This window comes from Xenia sp. Carnegie-2017, unplaced genomic scaffold (genome assembly GCF_021976095.1).
Source record: "Xenia sp. Carnegie-2017 unplaced genomic scaffold, XeniaSp_v1 HiC_scaffold_23, whole genome shotgun sequence".
In the NCBI taxonomy this organism is placed as follows: domain Eukaryota; kingdom Metazoa; phylum Cnidaria; class Anthozoa; order Malacalcyonacea; family Xeniidae; genus Xenia; species Xenia sp. Carnegie-2017.
Genome location: NW_025813486.1, coordinates 12,506,785 through 12,517,509, shown reverse-complemented (window position 1 = coordinate 12,517,509; position 10,725 = coordinate 12,506,785).

Here is a 10,725-nt window from a genome sequence, read left to right as displayed (position 1 = left end):
GCTCAATCCCTCTTAAGCTTTTCTCGTCTCAACACTCTAACAATACATCACATCACACTTACACATTCACAGTAATCTGATACCTCAAACTATGTAAATGGCTCTATATATATCTGTATTCTTCTTAACTTCCTAACTAGTCTGAATTGTCTTGAGTAAAGACGAAACGTCACTCTTTTAATAAATTTCATAAAACCAAATTGTTTATGACTCTGTTTACAAATTATTTGCTGGGCTCTTATATATATATTGAAAATCCGTTTCCTGCCTGGCACTTCATTAAAAACAATATTGATAAATCGATATGACAAGAAAAAACATTATCATGTCCCTTTTATAAATTAGCTATCTTACTAAATTTTTTAAAGCAAGAAAATTTATCTTAAAAAAATAAACCACTTTCGATAAATTTAGTAGTATAGGACATGGGGGTACCAGCGCAAAAAAGGCCCTGTTTTCAAAGGTAAGCAAAAAAGGCCCTGTTTTCAAAGCTGCGCAAAAAAGTCCTTGTTTTCAAAGGGGGGGTTAAAAACTCAAGTTTTCAAAGGGGGTAAAAATCTCGAGTTTACAATCTATCGTTTAAAAATTTAGAATCTATATGTTTTTGAAATATATAGGTGCGTTTAAATTTTACAAGCAGTCTTTACAAATAAATGTTAACATAGCATCGTTTCGGAGGAAACTCGGCAGCGCAGATCACAAAGTGATCGAGCAGGGAATGGAGTTTCGAGAATCCTCAGGGCTCGGTGGGAAAATTTTCACGAAGTGAAAATTCAGACTAAAGTGGCATTCGAGAATTCGAAGAATTCGAAGAATAACAGACATTTAACATATGCTCTTTTAAAAAATATGGAATCTATATGTTTTTTAATTTGTCTGTCAAGCGCGTGTTCCTTAGTGCATGTTTTTTAATAATGGTTGTTTAATGTAACCAGCACATGTAAGTCGGCGCATTTTTTATATTATTTGTCTGTCAGGCGCGTGTCTTAGTGCATGTTTTTTAACAATGGTTGTTTAATGTAACCAGCACATGTAAGTCGGCGCATTTTTTATGTTATTTGTCTGTCAGGCGCGTGTCTTAGTGCATGTTTTTTAACAATGGTTGTTTAATGTAACCAGCACATGTAAGTCGGCGCATTTTAATAATTTAATGTAAATAATTTAATGTTTTATATAATTTTTGTTAAAAGTGTTTGTTACTAATTGTTTCAGGATTTCGCATTTTTTTGTATATCGCTTTTGTCTCAAAATTTTACAAACTGCCTGCAGCAAACAGTTATTATGTGTTAATCCATCTGAATAAAATACTTTCACTACAGTGGTTAAAAGTTATGTGATATGTAGTCAAACCTAAGGATTATAATTATTCTTGAGTTTTAGCTTGATAGTTATCTTTAATAAAATTTTTTAATTTTTCGATTTCATCATTTACAAATTTTTTAGTTGATAGAATATTATCTTCTATAGTAGCCCCAAAATTTTGTGAAAAACCATTAGATGTCATAGATAATGTAGATTGGTGTTATGAATAAACTTGCATTTTGGTTAATCCATTTAATGCTGTCAGCCATTTTCTTTTCCATTCGTTATAACCAAGTGAAGCTGTAGATTTTTGGTTCAATAATAATATAAATATAGTTGAAATCATCATCAACACAGTATACGTAATATAAATCTAGTAATGCATTAACTATCTTTTTTTCATTATCATTTGTTAGTTTAATGATAAATTTTTTTTTTAATCTTATCTACCATCATATCTAATTCAATTGTTTTAGAGTTATCAGACGGATTTATTAATAAAAGTGTAAATTCAATAGATTTAATATTATTAAAAATAATTCTGATAATATTTTGTAGGCTATTAGAAGGTGGGTTATAATTTAATTGATTACTATGATATACTACTTTACTATTTACTATATCATTTATTTCAGTCTTAGTATAACAGTTAGTTAAATTAGAAGTCAAAGCATACTTACCATCAGCTTGTGTTTTAGTATAATAGTTATTTAAATTAGAAGTCAAAGCATACTTACCATCAGCTTGTGTTTTAGTATAATAGTTAGTTAAATTAGAATTTAAAGCATACTTACCATCTGTTTCAGTCTTAGTATAATAGTTAGTTAAATTAGAAGTCAAAGCATACTTACCATCAGCTTGTGTTTTAGTATAATAGTTAGTTAAATAAGAATTTAAAGCATACTTACCATCTGTTTCAGTCTTTGTATAATATTTATTTAAATTAGAACTTAAAGCATACTTACCATCAGCTTGTGTTTTAGTATAATAGTTAGTTAAATTAGAATTTAAAGCATACTTACCATCGGTTTCAGTCTTTGTATAATATTTATTTAAATTAGAACTTAAAGCATACTTACCATTTGTTTCATTCTTTGTATAATAGTTGGCTAATCTTGAAACAAAAACATATTTATTATCAGCTTGCATTTTAGTATAATATTTTAGTAAATTAGAAGTCAAAGCATACTTACCATCAGCTTGTGTTTTAGTATAGTAGTCATTAAATTTACCATCAGCTTGAGTTTTAGTATAGTAGTTATCTGATAGATGTGTTTTATCTACAGATCCTTGTATATTTACATTAATATCTGTTTTATCATGCCCATAAAATAAGCTCATTTATATTATTCCTCAGATTTTATATCCTGTTTATTATTTTTATGTTCGTAAACATGTTTAACGGTTGTTATACCACCAGATAAAGACCCTAAAAAAGGTAAAAATGGTGATACTTTTTCTACTAAACAGTACACATCTCGTTTTAAAAGGTCGTCTGATTTAAGCTGTTTTGTTAATTCTTTGGGATTTTCAATAGCATCAAACCCTTTTAATATATCTGAAAATTTTGATATAACTAAATCAGTTAAAAACTCATTAGCTTTTTGTAATCGTTTTTTCTCGTATTCAGTGTATAATTTATCAATAATTTTTTGACTAGCTTTTTTAATGTAAGCAACTGACTTGTCTAAATCACCATCTTCAGCTAGTTTAAGTAGTTGATCTCTTTATTAAAACCCTCATGCGGTTTATCTTGTATCATCACATACCGCGTCTTTGATAATATCATTTGTGGAATCAATCTCATTAATTATATCATCAATTGTTTCAGGCTCTTTACGCTTTGGCATATATATATATAACATATTTTATTGCGGAATAACAATTTTCCATTGGTATGGGTATACAAGTTGGATTTCTAAATGTGCATACTTATTATTTTTCAATTTTTGGTTATTTCTTCTATATCATCTTTTTCAACACCATAAAGATAATCATCAAATATGGTTTCATATCATTGCGGTTTGTATTATAAAATGTAACTAAATAACTTATATTTTCGCGATAAGGTTTAGAAATACTTGTCAATTGCTGTGTAATAATAGTAGAAAGCCCATAATGACGAGCACTAAACCTAATTTTTTATTGCGATGTCCTATTTTTAACATCTAAGCAACTCGCACAGTCATCAAGTATAATAAGACTATTGGTGCCTTTATATACATCACTAACATATTTTAAAACAATATCTACATGATCTTGGTCACATTCTACTTTAATTAAATCAGAATCATTTATATATTTCCATTCTTGATAGGTTTTATTATATGATAGCGTTGGACATAATAAAATAATGTAATGAAAATGGTTATTAAAGTTTTCTTCTAACATTTTGAGAAGGTAAAAAGATTTTCCACAATTAGTCATACCTAAAATAATCATATTAAAAGGTTTATTCATATATATATTACTTGTTATTTAGTATTGAATACTTTGTAAATCATTATTAACAAATTGAACAAGAGCATCACTAAAAACATAGATGTAACAGTTTAAATCTTTTATATATGCTCTCTTTTTAATTTCGAGCAGAATGCCGTTTTGAGTATTAATGATTCGTTTTCCGTTACCAGCAATATTTTTTTCTTGAAAGGGGCGTAGATCGATAACTAATGCAAATTTATCCTTATAAAATTTTTCAATTGTCATGAAACTATTTATTGGTATAGTTTTATCAAAAAATCTTCTTGCTTCTTCATAAAATAGTTTTTTATTCATACCTTGGGCGAAAATAACATTAGGCCCCCCTCGACAGTTATTTTAACTTCATCAATGTTTGGGTATATAAAATTTTCATCAATAGCTGAATTTTCTGTGAATAATAGTACAATGCCTTTCATACTTTTACGAGGCACATTGACGTTAATATTCTGTAATGTACTTGACTTATCCCATTTTTCCTTTTTTAAGAAGGTTATATGCTGATAAAATAGACTTCTTCCTATAGAATATAAATTTGTCACCTCATCTGCAATTTCTTGATTTTCAATAGTTTCATATTCAAGCTGAATATTTTCTAATTCATAATCACCAATAGATTGACCGCTTTGAGGTATAAGGACTTGATCACTTGGTGGTAATGTTATTATGTATTGAAAGTTATTATTCATTTTGAAAGAACAATAAAGACCATGATCTTTAAGAATATTATCAATATTAATTTTCTGCCTAGTACCATAAATATCATACATTAATTTGTCTGCTACTTTTTCTGAATCTCCACTTGTTGCAGCACTATCATCCCCAGAAATCAATTTTCTGAGATTTTCACGGCAAATACCATATTCAATAAGGCCTTGTCGATCACTTTTCGGCATCCACAAGTCTTTGTATATACTTATAACATTATGATTATTACAGTCGTATAATGTCTCACCAGAAATTTTAATTTGGAGTCTATTTTGTAAAATCTGACTGAGATTATTTATAAAGTGACTTTTTGTATTACTGATTTTAAGATCAAACGATAGATTAACTGAACCAGGCACTAAGCAACTATTTGGTTTTAATTTTTGTATATTAACATAAACTTGTTCATTTGGTTTAACACTATTTGGGTTAAAGGTTATACTATAAAAAGTTCTATTTCCTTTAAATTTTGCCATAATACTCCTTCTATAACCAGGTAAAAGCTCTACTTGTAATTTGTTCATATATATATTAAAACATATTTTATTTTTTTCTTTGTTTATACTGGTCATATATAATAGCTAAAATCATAATAGCTAAAACCCAAAGATTAGAAGATAATCATGCTAAACCTTTACCTCCCCAAGATATAGCCTGAGCGATAATATTCAATAATGGTGCTAATACTGGCCATAATTTTTTACCTAGATTTGATAAAGCCTTAGAAAATTTACTAGTAGCTTGAGCACCTTGTAGGATTGCTTTTCTTGCACCAATGACAATGGTTGTAATTATGCCAGACACAGATATAACTAAAGCTGATAATCCTGGGATATTTTCCTTAACCCATTCTTTAAACCGCTGTAATCTAGTAATGTCTTCTTCTTGTTTCTCTCGTACATCCCATTCTCTAATTGTTCTTCTTCTCTAATTATAATTTCTAATTCCGCGGCTCTTTCGTGCAAACGAGTTAATTCATCAATATTGTTGTTAATACTATTTTCATTTTCTATTTCATCTATTCTAGCTAGAGTTTTGTTTAGCTCTTCAGCAAAGTGATTTATTTGTGCTTCTATGAATTGTGGTCGTTTTCTTTTATCAATAGTTTCAGAAGAAGCCATCACACCTATATGTTCTCTAAGTTCTTCATCAGTTATTTGGTTGAAATTATCTGTATATTGATTTTTTAAATCAACCATAGGCATACTCTCTTCAGTTTTTATAAGTTCATCTTGCAAATTAATAATTCTTTTAATTTCGTTTTTAAATTGTTTAACAGCTTCTTTAGCACTTTTAAGTTTATTATATTGTAGTACTCCATTACTATTACGTTTTAAAACAATTATACTATTTCCTCGCTTATCTTTTTTATTTAATGGTCTGTAAGTAATATGTTTCGACTCAGTTTTACCTAAATTTAATCTAAAAATTAAACCTTCAGAAGCTGCCCTACCTTTTAGGTGATTAAATCTAAACTCTTTTTTATAATTTTTTGTAATAAAATATTCAACAGCAAAAGAAACTTCATTTTCAGGTCTAATAATATCTGTATAAATAGGAGTGGAAGTAGGAACATCAGGAAGAGTATTAGTTTTATTTATATTTTTTCTTATTGTTACACCAGAATTATCATCAGTAAATGACGTTTCATCAATAAATTGAAAATTTTGCCAATCTTCATTTTCATTTTTTTGATCTTCTTGATCTTTATTATCATCGTTATAATCTTCTTGCTTATTATCTTCTAATTCAATATAATCAAAACCTCCTTCAGCCATTATATAGATTACTCTATATTTTGTATTTCACTTTCAGGAATCCAACTGTTATGTTTATTATCACAACCTAACCATTTAACTAAAACCATCTTTTTACCTTTAACCTTCTTACGTTTTAATATCTTTTCAACTCTATAAACATCATCTTTCTTATTCACAACTGATAGTTCCTCTTCATAAAATTTACCAAGTATAGGCTCTCCTTCTACATCTTCTATCTCATAGAAATTTGGATCTCCTCTAATAACTTTAGTCACTTTAAACAGCTCTTCTGTAAAATTTGCTTCATAACCTTTCGTAAATATAAATTTATACTTTGATATTCTAACCATATCATCAATTTTAATCTTAGGTAATGGTAAATCAGCAACTTCATGACCGTACAATGTATTCCATACTTCATCTTCATTATTTTTATTAACATCTTTTGGTTTCATCAAGATTGTACTGTGTTTTGTATTGTTATAATTATATACTAATTCACCTAATATATCAATCCATTTATATGTTCCTTTACTGTAAAAATATTTCCACATAGATGTTTTAAGCGTTCTGTTGAATCGTTCGACAATCGCAGCCTTTTTATCATTTTTAGTAGAGAAGTACTTAATTCCATGTTTCTCTAATAATGATTTTACACCTAAATTATAAAATTCTTTACCATCATCAAATTGCGCTAGTTTGGGTAATCATTAAATCTATCTTTAAATTGACTTAATAGTTCTGCAACAGCTTTTGTCATATTATTTGTGTCTTTCCTATAAACAGGGATAGTAAATGCATATCTACTTAATATTTCAATAGCTGTTAATATCCAATAATAACCATTGTTTTTATACTTATAAGAACCCATATCAACTAAATCCATTTGTATTTGTTCACCAAGATAGTTTACCCTTGTTTGTCTGAATTTATGTCTCCTAATAATAGGTTTATATCTAGTGTATGTATCTTGAGATATTAACCATTCTTTAACCTGTTTTCTACTAACATCTATACCTTCTTCTAATGCTTTCTGATAAAGCCGTTCTGCTGATTGATAGCCTGTTTTTGGATCATAATAAATATCTCTTAAACTTTGCTCAATTTTAATGTCTTCATCCATTTAACTTAACCTACTCAAGATAACATTCAAGTAGAATACTACCTACATTCACAGGGTTACCATCTTGATCTAATATATTAAATATTAGCTCGTTAAAGACTCCTTTTATAATTGTAACTTTAGATTCAATATCGTTGTATTCGTATACAGTACCAAATAACGACTGAATTGTTATTACTGGTAAAGTTAAAGCAATATTACTTTTTTTTCCTTCAGGGTTATAATTATAACTTGAATTTACAATATTAGAAGAAATTTGCATACACTTTAATCCTCAGTTTATATCCACTTTAGAAACACCATTTTGTATGATACCTTTTCATAGTTTTATGGTATCATTAAAACTAACATTTTAATAAGGTATCAGACAATACTAATACCTCGTCATTATTATTAGTTATTTTACAAGTTCCGTTGTTTTCTACCATCTCAAGCTTTACGTTAACAGACTGAAGAAACGTTTTAAGCATTTTAAAAGTCCAGTAACCAGCATCTATATTATATTTTATAGCGCCTATTGTAAAAGCTAAAGTATTATTTAATTTCACATTTTTATATTCCCAATACACATAAGCTTTTTTGATATATAAATATAAGTAGTTAGATGTTACTATACTTTCTTGTAAGTCAATTTTTGTACTATCTCCGTTTATAAAAACAGTGAACTTTTTCATATATAACATAGCTTATATTATATGTCAAACAAGCAAATACAAGAAAATTCTATAAAATTAGGTGATGATGATTTAAAACATGTATTACCGTAAATGTCGATAACGCCAGGGCGCTTATTTAATTTTGGAGGCGAGAGGGGCGCTAATTCGAAGGGCGCTTATTGGAAGGGGGCGCTTATTTCATTTCATTTTGACATGATGTACACTGGTATTTTATTTCTTGTGACCTTAACTGTAACATAAGTATGAAAATTTGAAAACGTTAACATTCTAGAAAGCAACATTAACATTTTGTGAAACTTGAAATGTTCTCAAGCGATTTCCTGGTGCCCGTTAAAGGGCATGTGTATTGTACAATGCGTTTAACATCGTGAAATGTTTGTATATATAAAGAAAACCTGCCGTTAATGTTCAGCGGTTGTCTTCAATTTAACACACAATGAAAATAGTACTGACATTGTTTATGCTATATCGCGTCTTTCGTAACCATTTGATCCTTAATCAATCTCAATTTCTGTATCGCTGTCATCAAGCAATGTTGACACAGGCAGCATCTTCAACATCTGATAGCGTGATATCCTGAAAGGATCATTCTCCAGTGTTTGCTGAAGTTGCTGCTGAACTGCCTTCAGTTATGCCAGGCCAGAATGACAAGGTTGACTCGGCTTTAAGCGTGTATCAGCTCATCTTGAGAACCGTCGACAGCAAGTGTCAGCGCACAGCACTTGAAGGTTAACAATGTCCTTATCCAGATCATTCCATGCTTCAATGATCCACTGGACAATCTCTCGCCTAGGAGGAGCTCGCATGTTCCTGCTGCTGATAAATGTGTGTTGACCATTTGCCATCCACTCGTCATATCTCTCAGTCACTTTGGCTTTGAATGGTTTGTTCCACGATACATCAGGCGCTTGGATATATTTCGTACACCCCCCAGGTATAATTACAGGATCTATCTTTGCGCGATTGAGCTCTTGTTTAACTGTCTAAGACGTGGCATCTAAAAGATCCAACAGCAAATCTAGTGAATGAAAAACTAAGACACTTTTAACCCAAGAAACGGTTGGTTCTTCATTCATCCATCCATTAATCGAGGACGCTACGACACACTTTGTTCTGAATTCCTCATTCAGTGCTTTCGACTCTCTCTTGGCACCTGGAAAAACGATGAACGGCTTTAGTTTGGTACCGTCTCCCTTTGCAGTCAAACACACTGAAACCTTCGTTTTTTCATGGCCAGTTGTTTTCAATCGAATGTGCTTTCGCCAATGTTGTCGACCGTGGTATTGGATACCATATCTTGCCATACTGCTGTCTCATCCATTGCAATGATATCCCTGTCTTAAGCGATTTTTACGTTGCCGGCGAATCTGCAAAACATACGCTATGAGTTTGTCTATCACTTTCTCGGGGTCCTTTTGTGATTCAGTGGTTTTGCGTCTGATGCCAAACCATGTCTTGACATATGAACCGCTGTAACCAACCAGAACGGCGAAACGATGGTGGCATTTCCTTCTCTTTGCATTTCTCGTTATCGAAAAATTTTGCTTTACTTGCCATCATTTTCTGGAAACACGAAGGCCATTGGAACGGCGCTCATGTACCCACTGTAATAATGCTTCTTCTGGTCTTCATCGAATGGCTTTCGTCCGCCTCCTTCAAGCCGCTTTCTCTTGCTGCTAGTATCTTCCAATTTGCTTTCTTTTTGTCGCCATTCTCTTACTCTCTTGCGGTCGACACAAACTTTGCTGCAGCTTTTCGGTTACTGTTACACTCTTCGGCAAATTGAACAGCCTTAAGTTTAAATTCGTTAGAATAAGAAGAGTTCTTCAATCCTGCGTGCGATGTAGATGCTAGAGTTATACTTTCGTCCATGATGTCAAGGTAAGCATGCTGTAATGCGAGAAGGCCGGAAAAAGACCTCCCATGAGAAGATCACATTTATCACGTGCTACCAAACACGTGTGACATTCATCTGCTGTTTACAACATGGCGCGTTCAAGCTATACCTTTACTTGGCAAATGGTTTACGAATAGAATTTGCGTCTGTGATAAGAGGACACCATGTTTATAAAGCTGAATGGTCACCACAGCTTGGAGAATGGCTAGTGTGTCGGAAAGACGATCGAAAGGAGGCTAAAGAGCACGATGAATATGCGATTGGAACATTTATTCAAGACAGTGGCAAGCTGGTTGGACATGCGCCCATTGAACTTTCCTTCCTCGTGTTTACATTTTTACGAGCTCATGAGGATAATGCGGTGGAGGTAAAAGTAACTGGAAAAAGAAAACTTGAAAACGGCCTAGTTGTTCCAGGAACTTTTAAAGCAGTAACACGAAGCCGGCGACTGGGAGCAAAGTTTAACGAGGAACTTGATAAAGTAAAGCTCCTATGTATGGATATTGAAATCAAGCAAATGAGAAGCAAACCTCTGAAGAACATTGATTTTGAGTTCTAACGATGTCCGTTACCGATGTAAAAATTAAAATACTGTGTATCGAACTGAGTACCGAAGTTCATCTTTTATCGGGGAAGGGTGGGGGTGGGGGCGCTTATTTGAGAGGACATAAAACCCGTCTTTTCTCGAGGGGGCGCTTATTGGAAGGGGGGCGCTTATTTCAAAATTTGAGTCCTAGGGGGGGCGCTAATTCGAAGCGGGGCGCTTATCGGAAGCTG